The 15,064-nt window shown below is 49.6% G+C and overlaps 1 pseudogene; it reads left to right on the forward strand.

Annotated features, from left to right (window-relative positions):
* The first annotated feature begins 5,365 nt into the window (after positions 1-5,365).
* LOC130028515 (uncharacterized) lies at positions 5,366-10,702 on the forward strand (annotated as a pseudogene).
* Positions 10,703-15,064: the final 4,362 nt, after the last annotated feature.

The raw sequence follows: 15,064 nt of genomic DNA on the forward strand, positions 1-15,064 counted from the left end.
GACAAGCAACAGGTCTCCTGCCATTAGGTGGAGGGGCTGAAGCTCTGCCCCTCAAATCTGGAGATTCTACAGAAGCGAGCTTAGGGCCGATGGTTGAAACATGGGACTGCTGGGAGGGTTGGGACGGCCAAGCCCCTGGCTGAGTCCCACATTCACCCACTGTTGCCCCATCCCGGAGCTGGAGACGATCGTGGCCAAGAGGCCCCCCAGGATCACGCACTCACAACTGCGACCTCTGCAACCTGATACAGCCCCCACTGCACCTCCAAAGCTCTGCATTCCCCTACAGCCTCCACCGCACCTCAGAATCCACCTGGATGTCAGGGAACAAGTGAAAAACCAGCACAAAAATGCCCCCCAATCTGGCTCAGACCCTCCACTCACATTGTGGAAGTGGGAAGGTGTGAGGTGCTCACAGGAGGCTGCTCGAATCCTGCCACAAAATATGCCTTCACAGCCCCCCTTCCAGGATGGGATGCAAATTTACTTGTCCTTTGCCAAGTGAGCAAAAGCCCCAGTGTCTGTGTCAGGGATGGAAAATGAACCATGACACACTTAAGACATCACTTCCATTTCCATAAGGTTCTTTGAAGAGCCAGAGTCTAGGCAATGGGAACCTTTTTGCCACCCAGGTGAATCTGGGGATTGACTCAAATGAAGGAGTGGAGAGGCAAATGCTGAACTGGTCGGTCACACACTGGGGGCCTGGGGATAAGGAGAAGTCCCCTGATCCTGCAGTTGTCACCAAACATTGAACCAATGATATCTAGACACACAATGTTACCCTGAATCTTGTCAAATGATCCCTGAGCTCAGAGACAAGAGTAAACACTGAGCACTGTAGGCTGTGGTGAAAAATATAACAAGAAAAAAAGGCAAATTCTACCGAAGGGGGGGGGGGGAAATGATATACAAAGAGAAATTCTAGAGTGAAACATTTAGAGTCAAATTTCTGGTCCTTAAAAATCCCCTATTCTTGGGGCTAGAGAGACAGCACAGCGGGTAGGGCGTTTGCCTTGCACGCGGCCAACCCAGGTTCGATTCCCAGCATCCCATATGGTCCCCTGAGCATTGCCAGGAGTAATTCCCGAGTGCAAAGCCAGGAGGAATCCCTGTGCATCGCCAGGTGTGATCCAAAAAAGAAAAAATAATCCCCTATTTTTCATCTATCCCTGCTACAGAAACTCACAGTTTCTCCTGAATCCCTATTGTTCTTTCACCATTGTTTGTGCATATATGTGTATATATGTGATTTTGTGTGATTTTTGTTTCGGGGCCACAACCGGCAGATTCAGGGCTTACTCTTAGCTCTACACGCAGGAATCACTCTGGTACAGACCATATGGGATGCAGGGGATAGAACCTGGGTCGATTGCTTGGATGGTTAAGTCCTTACCCACTGTACTATGGCTCCGGCCTTAAGTAACTGTGCTCCTAGCACAACCAGTGGGATTCCTGAGCAAATGTCCTTACTCCTCGAAAACCAAAACTTTCTTGCTTAAAAAAAAAAAACCCTTTACCCTGGTTGGATTCTAGTTCTAAACAATTTAGGTTTAACATTGGATCATCATTTCTCCTCTGCTACAAGGAGCTTAGGCTTACTGAGTAACACCCATCCCAATCTCTTCCATTTCCATAGTATTCATCTTTAACTTCCCTGTGCTCTGCTTCCACTATACGTCAATCACCCATTTCCCATAACCACAACCTGTGAATTGTAAAGTCAGATTCTTCAGAGATCTCTGGATTTTGTATTTGGAAGTGAAATGTTGACTTTCTATTTCCTTTATATCCTCTGCAGTTTACTTTAGACAAATATCTTTTTTTGATCCTGGAGAAGGATCAGTGCAGTCCCAGGTAGGGAAGATTGTGCTGGGAGGATTGGGATGGCCATGCCCCCAGCCCTCAGCTTTGTATAGACAAAGGAAGGCAATACTATGCTTTTGTAACTTCAGAGTTAATTGACTGCAGATACTATATACTCCTGGGAATTGTCATGCTTATGAGACTTAAGCCTCAGCTGCCCTTTGTTCTTAGCACCTCAAGAGACTGGATGGACCCAGGAGAGCTGTGAGCTACCCTGGCATTGAAAAGGGACAGATAAGCACCATAACATAGGAATGACTGATCATTTACGCAGATAAACATATGGCAGAGGAAATTCTCATGGGGAGATCTACCCAAGGAGACACTCTGTCCCCCAGGGACATCTACGTTGCTTTTATCTTTTCCTCTAATTGCATAAGTTATCAACACTTGTAGTTGTTTGGATAAACACAGTAAGAGACAAAGATCCCAACACTTAGTTCTCTGGGCTTTGACAGCAAACGAGGCTTTTTTTTTTAACATTTTTTTGCGTTTTTGGGTTACAACCGGTGATACAAGGGGTTACTCCTGGCTCTGCACTCAAGAGTTACTCCTGGCGTTTCTCAGGGGACCATATGGGTTGCTGGGAATTGAACCCAGGTTGGCCGCGTGCAAGGCAAACACCCTACCCGCTGTGCTTCCTCTCCAGCCCCCAGAGCAAATAAGGCTTTTAACACTTACTTCTATGGGCTCTGAGAGCAAGCAAGGCTTTTACTGTAAATCCCAGATTAAGTCTTCAGGCCAGTTCAGCTTGTCCTTCCCCATGGGGGTCCTGTCTCTAACACTGTCACAGTTTGCATCAAGACCCTGCATACGTGCATTCTAGAATGTTCAATTTCGAAGCCGGGGTAGTTTTTCCACTTGCCCCAGGTCCATCCAAGTCCCATGGCAGAACCTCCCTTTTGGTGTGGTAGGAACTACAGCAACTGAAGCCCGAGTCAAGTAACTATGATCAAGCAATTATGCCCAGGAGTAGATATACTTGAGTCCATCAACTCCCAAATATTAGGAGTATAAGCATTGATGGTCTTTCTGTGTTTAACCAAAGAACAGTGCTGTAGATTAAAAACATAAAAAAGCTATAGGGGAAACAGGAAAGCAGGTACAAATACACAGCCACTTCAACTACAAAGCAGTACAAATACAAAGTTGAGAATTACCAGAAAGTTATGGTTTATAAGTAATCAAGACTGACCTGGGAAACTGAGACAATGCGAGGAAAAATACAAAGGACATGTTAAAGATAAACTTTAACGAAATTAGGGATGTTAGCAAGGACATGATAAGTTTTTCTAGGAGGAGGAAAAGGGGCAATTCAGAGATGAAGCCTAAAAGACTTGGGTTAATATCCAGCAGATCACCAACAGTCTGGCCCCTTCTTCGATCCTCTGTCACCCTTCACCGGCCAGGGTGGGTAGACCAATCATAGCCACCAAAGGCACGCAGCGCATGTCCAGACATTATTTGAACACAACTCTCAGTAACTCAGTGTAATAGCCAAGTTTTGCCTGATCAGGGAGAGAGGAAGAGTCAGGGTGCAATTTTCAAGTTGATTTTAGGATACAGAAATTCTACGTTAGAAAAAAATAACAATGTAGAGTCAGAGATAGTAAGCTGGGAGGGCCGCTTCCCATGCTGACCCAGATCGATATTCGGCATCTCACATGACCCAGAAAGAACATTAAAAAAAAAAAAAAGAATTCCAGAGTGCTGCTCCTGAAGTAAGCACACATACGTGCCCAAAATACAACCAAAAATAGCCCCAAAGTAAATTTTCAGTTGCAAACCGCAACCACCCCTAGAACCCCACCCAAGGGGTGGTCTGGAAATCAAGGCTACTAATGAATAGTGACCGAGGGCTACAGTGTCATTTGCTATTAGGGAGCTGCCCCCCTGCCCCTCAAAAATGAACAGTCCTTTTATAGTTTTGGAGGCACCACCGGCGATATGGACGAGGAACTTGACTCTGCGCTCAGGCACCCGTCCTGGTCAAGCTTGGAGATTGATCTTAGGTGGGCCAGATGCAAAGCAAACATTCTAACTGCTGTGCTATCTCTTTGGTCCTCTAAGTGAATCTGCAGGTTCTACAGCTGTGAGGTCAGGGCCAAAGCATCCAGGACAGGGCTCAATGCAGTCCCGTGCAGGGAAGGTCAGGACAGCCCAGCCCCGACGCTCTGCAGTCCCCGCGCTCGGCCCCACGCCCACCCGCCACCGGCCCACAGCGGAGCTTCAGGGGACACCCAGAACCACGCACTCACACCCTCGATCCCTGAGCTCCAGTACAGCCCCCACTGCACTCACCAAAGCTGCACGTCCCCCACCAAACCCTGGCAGGCTCAGGAACCACAGGGATAACGATTGAAAATGGAGCTTAAAAATATCCTTACCACTGACTTGGCCCCGCCCCTCAGTGCAGATGAAAGATAGCCTCATGGCAATTGGGCCCTAGCAAAGCAAGTCCCAGCCCATATCCTGCCCTGAAGCTGCACCCGGTTGACAGCACCAAGTACCCCCATCTTCTTCTTGTTGCCCCTGGAATTCGCCACAAAAGACCACAAGGCCGGAAAAGGCCTAATGAGGTATTTCCTTGCCCTCAGAATCCGCCTAATAAGGCCACAGGCCCCGAGAGGGCCTAATAAGGTATTTCCCTGTTTTTGGAATCCACCTAATATGGCCATAAGGCCAGAAAAGGCCTACTTAGCTGCCTGTTGGGATGGCCTGGTGACCTGTACAGAAGAGAGTGGCCGGTGCTGATGGCTTGTTGCAAAATGATTGGCTCCCTGTGTGCAGCTTCTAATGTAATAGTTCAAATGTATTGGATGACTTGTGCATGGGCTTTCTGAAATGCGCGGGAAGATGCCCTATAAAAAGCCCCCTTTGAAAAGGCCCGGGGCTCTCAGCCACTGACTGTTTGCGGTCATGCTGTGAGCCCATTCTTGAATAAACCTCTTGCTTTTGCATGGACTTGTTCTCTCAGAGTTTTCCTTGACAGGTATGGTTGTCCTGCGCTCGAACCCTAACATCTGGGGGCTCGCCCGGGATTGGGAGCAAAAGGACCCTTGCCCACCTGATCAAGACCTCCCTGATAAGACGTTTCGGGCTGAGTAAGGCGCCTGTACTCAGCGATCACTAAATCGGTGTGTATGTGTGTCGACCGGTCAGGGGATTCTCGCAGTGGCTATGAGATCGGGTCCGAGAGGGCCCTCTGGCTGTGGCGAACAGACGTGATCCGAGACCAGAGGCCACGACCCTGGGGGACGCCCCAGTGGTGGTAGAACCCCGGGGACACCCGAAGGCTCCGTTTGGGGTGAAGGAGACACGGACGCCTCCTTCCAGGCAGAGCGAGACAGTGAAGTTTTTACCGGTACCCCTTCCAACAGCTGGAAGACTTCTTCCCTTGGCGTGTCTGTGGACGACGCTCCTGGGTCGCTGTGTGACTTCCTGTCTCCTTCTCTCTCTTTGTCTTTATCTCTTCCTCTCTGACGTCTCCACACTGGCCATGGGGCAGACCCTCCCAACTCCTCTTTCCCTTACTCTGGACCACTGGTCGGAGGTCCGTAAGCGAGGATCTAACCTCTCTTGTTTCGTTCAGAAAGGAAAGTGGCGGACCTTCTGTTCGACCGAATGGCTGACCTTCGGAGTCGAGTGGCCGGCGGATGGCGCGTTCGACTTGGACTTGGTCCGAGCAGTACAGGACGTTATTTTCAGACCTGACCCACTTGGTCACCCTGACCAACAATCCTATATTCTTCTTTGGAGGGACCTTTGTGAGAACCCCCGTCCCTGGGTAAAGCCGTTTCTTTCCAAACAGACACCGAAAGAAGAATCCAAGGTCCTCATGGTCCAGGGAGAAACGCCTTCGCCGCCCACTAACTCCAGACCGCAGATCCCGTCAGCCCCGATTCTCCCCAAGTCGCAGGGGGACCTTATTCTTTTGGATTCCACCCCGCCTCCTCCTCCCCCTTATCCAGCTGTGCCACACATATACGCAGATCTCCCCCTTGCAGCAGGGGGAGACCCGGCTCCGGCTCCTCCCCTGCAGGCAGTAGGAGCTGGGCAGAATGCGTTGGGGAGGGAGCTGGAGCCCACTACGACGGCCGCTGAGGGCAGGTGAGGACAAGCCCAAACTCTCCCAGCCTGGTCAGGAATACTCGAGCCCCCCGGCCAAGGCACCCGTGCACGGCAACGACGAGCTCCACAGAAGGAGCCTGAACCGTTCGAGACTCATCCCCGAGAAACAGTTGCTCTCCCCCTGTGTCCATATGGTCCCATGATAGATGATGGGCATGGGGGGTGGTTGCAAACTTTACAATATTGGCCCTTTTCTACCTCAGATCTTTATAACTGGCGGAATAACAATTCCACTTTTTACGAGGACCCCACCAGGTTGGCTGGGCTGGTTGAGTCTATCTGCCACTCCCACCAGCCTACCTGGGACGACTGTCAGCAACTTTTGGACACTCTCTTCACCACCAAGGAATGGGACCGGATTCTCCTGGAAGCCCGCAAGAATGTTCCAGGAGATGATGGGAGACCGACCGTACTCCCTAACGGCATTAAGGATCAGTTCCTGCTGCGTCGCCCCAATTGGGACTCAACACCTTACAAGGTAGGGAGCATCTGTCCAATTATGGCCAGATTCTGTTGGCGGGTCTCCGGGGAGCCTCCAGGCGCCCCACTAATTTGGCCAAGGTAAGGGAAGTGAGTCAGGATCCTGATGAATTCCCCACTAGGTTCTTGGAAAGGCTCATGGAAGCCTTCCGGAGATACACACCCTTTGACCTCGAATGTGAAGAGCATAAGGGGTCGGTGGCCATAGCTTTTATTCGACAGTTCGCTGCAGACATTCGGAGAAAACTGCAAAGACTAGACGGGATCCAGGATCTGACCTTGTGGGACCTACTTAAGGAAGCTGATAAGGTGTATCACAAGAGGGAGACCCCAGAAGAGAGAGAAGAGAGAAAGGAGAAAGAGAGGGAAGAAAGGGAACGCAAGAGAGTTGAGAAAGGAGAAAAGGGAAAGACGGAGGGATCAGGAGGTGACAAAGATACAAGCCGCTATGTTGCAGCCAAGCAGGGGAGAAATTAGAGGGCCTCCCAAGGGGTCCTGTTGACCCCTGGGGCAGGAATTCAAGACCCCATGCTCACGACTGCGGACAGACCAATGCGCTTACTGTAAAGAGTTTGGGCATTGGGCCCACGAGTGCCCCCAGAAAAGGAAAGGAGAAAAGCTTGTAAACTTGCTGGTCCTTGATGACTAGGGTCGTCGGAGCTCGGACCCCCTCCGCGAGCTCAGGGTAAAGTTTGAAGTGGAGGGGACCCCCATTGACTTTGAAGTAGACACGGGAGCAATGCACTCGGTGCTGCAAAAACCTCTAGGGAAACTGTCAACAAAGAAATCTCTAGTTCATGGGGCAAACGGCAGCTGCTACCGACCCTGGACCACCAAACGGATCATGAATTTGGGAAAAAGAGAGATCCAGCATTCATTCTTGGTCATACCAAATTGTCCTGCTCTCTTACTGGGAAGAGACTTGCTAACCAAATTAAGGGCCAATATCGCCTTTGACCCAACGGGCTCCAAGGTAACATTCCAGAATCCATTAGTTGGATCTGTGCAATTGGACGATACCCCAGTGACTACCATACTAACCCTGAGGGCAGATGAAGAATACCGACTGTATCAGGCCGCGTTGAAGGAAGCGGATGCCTGGTTAAGACAGTTTCCTGAGGCCTGGGCAGAAACGGTGGGGATCGGCCTAGCTACCCAGCAACCTCCAGTGGTGGTGACCCTCAGAGCCACTGCCACCCCAGTGCGGGTTCGTCAATACCCGATGAGCAAAGAGGCTAGGGAAGGGATCAAACCTCACTTTCATAAATTATACCAGCAGGGGGTGCTAGTGCCCTGTCAATCAGCCTGCAACACACCTCTGCTCCAGAAGCCGGGGACAGGGGATTACCGCCCTGTACAGGATCTCCGGGAGGTAAATAGCAGAGTAGAAGATATCCACCCCCACTGTGCCGAGTCCTCATAATCTCCTCAGTTCATTGGGGCCGAACAAAACTTGGTACACTGTCTTGGACTTAAAAGATGCCTTTTTTAGTCTGCCTTTGCATCCTTCCTGCCAGCCTCTCTTCGCTTTCGAATGGACTGACCCCGAAAAGGGGATTTCAGGTCAACTCACCTGGACGCGACTACCACAGGGGTTCAAGAACTCCCCCAACATTTTTGATGAGGCACTCCATAAGGACCTGAACGCCTTCCGCCGGGGAAACCCAGACGTAACCCTGTTTACAGTACGTAGATGATCTGTTGCTGGCGGCCGAATCTGAGGAGGCCTTGAGTGCGGGACACAGACTCTGCTCGCCGAGCTGACTAGACTCGGATACCGAACTTCTTTTCGAAAAGCTCAGCTATGCAAGAGAGAGGTAACGTTGCTGGGCTATAAGATTCGGGGTGGGCATCGCTGGCTCACAGAGGCCCGGAAAAAGATGGGAACCCAGATCCCCGCCCCCAGTTCCCGCCGTCAGCTAAGGGAATTTCTAGGGACGGCAGGATTTTGCCGACTGTGGATCCCCGGGTTTGCCTCCCTAGCCGCGCCTCTGTACCATCTTACCAAAAATGATATTCCCTTTGAGTGGGGGCTTGAGCAACAGAGGGCATTTGATGACATCAAGAAGGCTTTGCTCAGCGCACCAGCATTGGCCCTTCCTGACATAGAAAAGCCCTTTACCCTCTATTTGGATGAGAAAGGAGGGATAGCCAAGGGTGTATTGACTCAAACTTTGGGACCATGAAAAAGGCCGGTGGCCTATTTGTCAAAAAGGTTGGATCCTGTCACTAGTGGATGGCCCCGGTGCCTGAAGGCAATAGCAGCTGCGGCCCTCTTGGTAAAACACGCAGACAAGCTGACGCTAGGCCAGATAGTGATGCTGATAGCTCCACACACCCTGGAGAGTGTGGTTCGCCAGCCACCCGACAGGTGGCTCACGAACGCCCGCATTACATACTATCAAAACGTCCTGTTGGTCTTTACCGGGTAACTTTCAGTTCCCCTTCCATCCTGAACCCCGCCACCCTATTACCCGATAAACAGCAGGAACCAGTCTTACAACTTGCCAAGACATCCTAGCCAAAGAGATGGAAGTAAGGCGAGATCTAAAGGACTAGCCCCTGCAGAACCCGGATGATACCTGGTACACAGATGGGAGCAGCTTTCTCCCGGACAGAAGGAGGAGGGCGGGGGCAGCCGTGGTGAGTAACGAAGCTACCATTTGAACCAAAAAATTAACTGAAGGAACCTCGGCTCAGAAGGCCGAGCTCATTGACCGGGCCAAACATTGGAACTGGCAGAAGGTAAGAGAACTACAATTTATACTGACAGTAGGTATGCCTTTGCCACTGCCCACATACATGGGGCCATTTACCAGCAGCGGGGTCTTTTGACATCAGCTGGGAAAGAGATCAAGAACAAGCCTGAGATCTTACGGCTCCTGGCAGCAGTCCTCCTCCCTGCTGAAATAGCCATCGTCCACTTCCCGGGTCATCAGCGGGGATCAGACCCGGTGGCCACTGGGAACCGCAAGGCAGATGAACAAGCCCACTGGGCAGTTGCTTTCTCCCCGGCTGCGTCAATCCAGGTGGCTGAAGAAGGGCTAGAATTGAGGAATGACGACGGGCAAGAGGCAGAGGCTTCACAGCAAAGCGGTGACGAGCATGAGGGGGACGACCACCAGAAGGCCTTGATTTACTTACAGACTCTTCACAAACTCACTCACTTGGGGCCCCAGAAAATGGCTCAATTACTGAAAACCCAGACCTTTGGCCTGACCGTTGAGGAGGAACAGCAATTGGCCAAGGCCATAGTAGCGAACTGTGAGGCTTGTCAAAAGGTTAATGCCTACCCAGCAGGTATGGTAGTTAGTGCAGGGACAAGACTCGGGGGGACCGACCGGGGCAGTATTGGGAGATCGACTTCACAGAAATAGTTCCGGCTAGATATGGATTCAAGTATCTACTTGTGATGGTGGACACTTTCTCAGGATGGCCCGAGGACTACCCGACAAAGGGAGAAACTGCACAAGTAGTAGTGAAGAAGATTATGGAAGAAATCTTCCCCAGGTTCGGTTTTCCCCATACTATAGGGTCTGACAATGGGCCGGCCTTTGTGGCCCGAGTAAGTCAGGGACTAGCTAAAGCACTGGGGATAAATTGGAAATTGCATTGTGCATATAGACCCCAGAGTTCAGGACAGGCAGAAAGGATGAACAGAACCATAAAAGAGACCTTAACTAAACTACCTGTAGAAACCGGCTGGAAAGATTGGACCATGCTCCTACCTTATGCCCTGTTCCGAGCCCGAAACACCCCTTCCCCGACTTTGCTAAACCTGACCCCCTTTGAGATCCTACATGGAACTCCCCCTCCGGTGAGGGACTTGAATTTATTTGATGGCATGATCCCTTTGTCTACCCCTCTAATTGCCAGGCTGAAAGCAATCGAAACAGTCCAACACTCGGTCTGGAAGCATTTGGCCGCCGCGTATCAGCCTGGTGACCTGCAGGTGCCACACTGGTACCAGGTCGGGGACACAGTCTACGTCTGCCGACACCAAGTCCGGACTCTGGAACCTCGGTGGAAGGGACCCTACCTGGTGATCCTGACCACTCCGACTGCCGTGAAGGTCGATGGCATCGCCACATGGATCCATGCCTCTCACCTCAAACCTGCCTCTCCGACCAAATCTACCTGGAAGCTGGAGAAGACTGAGAATCCCCTCAAACTTTGTATCTGCCGTGTGGGTAGGACTGTGGACTCTCCCCCCCATGACCTGTAATCCCCACGCTCCCCAGCACTTGACTTGGGAGATGGTATCCCCTATTGGACAAGTGGCCTGGCCCGTCAAGGGAACTTACACTCCGAGTACGTGGTGGCCCACTTTGCACCCAGATATGTGTCAGCTTGTCTTGGGACTAGACACCTGGGATGTGGGGAAGGAGGAAGTAATACCAGACAGAGGTGACTCCAGAGCAAATGCTGGCCATGCAGGAGTAGGAACCATCGGGTGTTTGACTAGGGAGAGAAGGTGTCACCTCGGGCTGCAACAATTCTATATCTGTCCAAAAGATGGTAGAGATCGTTAAGGGAAAAGGACTTGTGGAGGGCCGGAGGCCCTTTATTGTAAGGCCTGGGGTTGCGAGACCACAGGGCAAGCTTACTGGAAGCCTGCCTCCTCATAGGACTGGATCAAGGCCGCTTGGGGCTGGAGCGGTGTAAGGAACTTGAGGGGCTGTAATCGGGGCGGCCCCTATGATAATACCCTCAGCATCACCTTCACTACCCAGAGCAAAAGACAGGAAAACCTTCTCCAGTGGCTTAAAGGGAGAACTTGGGGACTAAGGATCTATGTCCCTGACTTTTCCCATCCTGACCCTGGATTCTGGTTCACCATTAGGTTGAGACAGGAGGCTGTGGACCACGGGGCGATTGGTCCAAATAGAGTTCTCCCAGATCAAGCTGGCAGTAAATGGATCACTCCAAGAAACGAATGATCCCACCCGCTGTGATTGGAGTACCACCCACAAGCTTACACTTGTCCAGGTCTCAGGAGAGGGAACTTGTCTAGGAAAGGTGCGCTCAGGTTATAACCCCCACATCTTCGGCTCAGTACATCTTACCAGCAAACAGTACCTGCTGCGCCTGCAACACTGGTCTGACCCCGTGCGTCTCCACCCAGGTATTTAAAAGCAGCCGGGACTTCTGCTTAATGGTACAAATATTTCCCAGACTGACTTACTACCCTGAGGAGGAATTCAAAGAAGTACAGCTGGGAAAAACTTGATTCCAGAAGGAGCCTGTTAGCCTTACCCTGGCAGTTTTGTTGGGATTGGGAGTAGCCGCAGGGATAGGTACTGGAACTGCTTCGCTAATCCAGGCCCCTAGACAGGTGGAACAACTGCACATAGCTATTAATCAGGATCTAAAGGCGATCAAAGGCTCCATATCGGCCTTGAAAAAAGCCTAATATCCTTGTCAGAAGTAGTCCTCCAAAATAGGCAAGGGCTGGCCTTGTTATTCCTGAAGGAAGATGGGTTATGTGAGGCCCTAAGGGAGGAGTGTTGTATCTATGCTGACCACAATGGTGTGACCAGAGACTCTATGGCCAAGTTAAGAGAAAGAATACAGGCCCGGGAGAAACATCTGCTGGATCAGCAGGGTTGGTTCGAAGGATGATTCCACAAGTCCCCATGGCTGACCACTTTACTCTCGGCCATAGCAGGACCTCTTGTTCTGCTCCTTCTAATAGTGACAATCGGCCCTTGCCTTCTTAGTGGCCTGCTTGCATTTATACAAAACCGACTGGGAGAGGTCAAGCTATTAGTGATGAGGCAGCAATACCAGGCATTACAGAATAAAGGTCTCTAGGATTAGAAGACCTACTAGAAGAAAAGGGGGGAATGAAAGATAGCCCCATGACAACTGGGCCCTAGCAAAGCAAGTCCCAGCCTATATCCTGCCCTGCAGCTGCGTCCTGTTGAAATCACCAAGTACCCCCATCTTCTTGTTGCCCCTGGAATTCGCCAAAAAAGACCATAAGGCCGGAAAAGACCTAATGAGGTATTTCCTTGCCCTCGGAATCCACCTAATAAGGTCACAGGGCCAGAGAGGGCCTAATAAGGTAATTCCCTGTTTTTGGAATCCACCTAATATGGCCATAAGGCCAGAAAAGACCTACTTAGCTGCCCGTTGGGATGGCCTGGTGACCTGTACAGAAGAGAGTGGCTGGTGCTGATGGCTTGTTGCAAAACGATTGGCTGCCTGTGTGCAGCTTCTAATGTAATAGTTCAAATGTATTGGATGACTTGTGCATGGGCTTTCTGAAATGCGCGGGAAGATGCCCTATAAAAAGCCCCCTTTGAAGAGGCCTGGGGCTCTCAGCCACTGACTGTTTGCGGTAACGCTGTGAGCCCAAGCAAGCTTGAATAAACCTCTTGCTTTTGTGTGGACTTGGTGTCTCAGAATTTTCCTTGACAGGTGTGGTTGCCCTGCGCTCGAACCCTAACACAGACACCGGGAGGCGTGGAGCGGGGTGCTCACGGGAGGCCGCTAGTGTCCTGCCACAAAACTGGCCTTCACAGACCCCTTCCACGCGGGACAGCCTCTTCTCCCTTCACCTGCGTAACAAATGAACGCCTGATCCAGCGTCTTGCACGCAAACACGTAAATGCCCTGCTGTGACGTCACTTCCACTTCTGCAAGCAGCCTTAGAGGGTCAGTCACCAGCTGTGCAGAGAACTAGGAAAATTGAGGTAAATGTGTAAGGCTGGTTTGCTGGAGTGAAAGCACAGTGGACAGGGTGTTTGCCTTGTTCGCAGCTGACCCAGGTTCAATCATCTGGATTGTATATGGTCCCATTTTGGTGTATAATAGATAGTTAGGATTTTACTGCTTCCAAAGTGTAAGTTTCAAAACATTTACCCTCAATGTTTGTGTAAATCAAATGGCAAACCGAATACAATGAGTGCAGATATGCTACAGCGAGTGAAGTGCTTCCTTGCATGTGGCTGATCTGGACACAAATTATGGACAGCACAGCGGGATGTGACTACCAGAACATAACACAGAAGGGCCTGAAGAATGGAGCTTTGCCTGTCTATCCAACGTAAAAAGGGCTCACCACAGCATCCTGGTTGATCTCTGCCATGATCCTCTGCAAAGCAGGGTCTCTGAGCCAAGTCAGAGTCACAGCAAAGAATGAAACCATGGTGGGTCTTGACAGTACCCAGCAAACTGCAATGTTAGTACCTATTTACTTCTTATTTAATTCCTTCCACCTTGCTTTATCACTAAGAACCATTATTTACCAGTTAACATACTGGGAAGTCCACATGCCAGGACATCATCATAACCATGGTGTAGGTGATAATCAGCAAGTACCTTTCACTTTGGTACTACTATCACAAGAAGCTTTCACACATAACAGGATTATTTCCTTCCTTATTGTACTTTTGTATCAATCCCCCACCCACTTGTTGAAACTAAAATTGTTTTACCTCAGGGCACTGTTCTGACGCCGGTCATTGTTATTATGGAAGTGATTGATCCAGCATCACTTTTAAATTTACTAAAGCTTGAGGGAACATGAAGACCTTCCTACATTCCTTACCTACAGGATTTTCTCCAGGATTCTCTTTAAAGCCGCAGGTGCAAATAATGCGCTTTCCATATTCTTACATAAATATATATATTCTTACATATATAAATATGTATATTTATATATAGATTCTCTCCAGTGTGAATTCTCCTATGCATAAGGCCCCAGGATCCAGGATAGTCCTTCCCACACTCCTGACAGATATAAGGTTTCACTGCAAAATGACTTTTCACATGCGCAGTAAGGGCTGAAGTCAAACTGAACACCTTTCCACATCCCTTACACTTATGAGGTTTCTCTGCACTGTAAATTTTCCTGTTCAGAAAGCTATGCCCATTGCATCAAAATGTTCCTCCAGTCCTTTCATATATAAGACCTCAATCCAGGATAAACTTTTCTCACACAGCAACGCTTGAGGTTTGAGTAAAAATCTTACCACACCCCTACATGTTTTCTTCGAGTATGAATTTCCCTATGTTTAATAAGGAGTTAGGGGAAAGTGAAGGCTTTGCCAAAGTCTTTACAAACATAAGGTTTGTCTCCAGTATGAAAAATTCAGTGTCACAAAAGGATTGTGAAATAAGCAAAGGCCTTGCCACACTCCTTACATAAATATATATATGTATATATATATGGAATCATGCACTGTGTGTTTTCTTATGGACAAAAAGGTTTGAACAGTAAGTGAAGACCCTCCCACAGTAGTGACACAAATAGTGTTTCACTCCCCTGTATGAACTTTCCTATGCTCAGAAAGACCTGAGAAGAAATGAAAGGCCTTTCCACCTAACTCATATATAAGGGTTTTCTATGAAACATAAATTATGAAAACTAAGACTTCAGGAAGAAATAAAGGCCTTCCTACATTGCTCCCAAGTATAAGTTATCTCTCCAGTGTGAGTTTATCTGTGTACTAAGGCTTGTGGAATAAGCAGAGACTTTCCACTCCGTATATGCATATGGTTTCTTTCCAGTGTGACTTTTTCTGTGCATATTAAGATGTATGAGTCAGAGAAAGGCCACAGCACATTCCTTACATGCATA

The sequence above is a fragment of the Sorex fumeus genome, unplaced genomic scaffold (genome assembly GCF_029834395.1).
Source record: "Sorex fumeus unplaced genomic scaffold, SorFum_2.1 ptg000040l, whole genome shotgun sequence".
Taxonomy (NCBI): Eukaryota; Metazoa; Chordata; class Mammalia; order Eulipotyphla; family Soricidae; genus Sorex; species Sorex fumeus.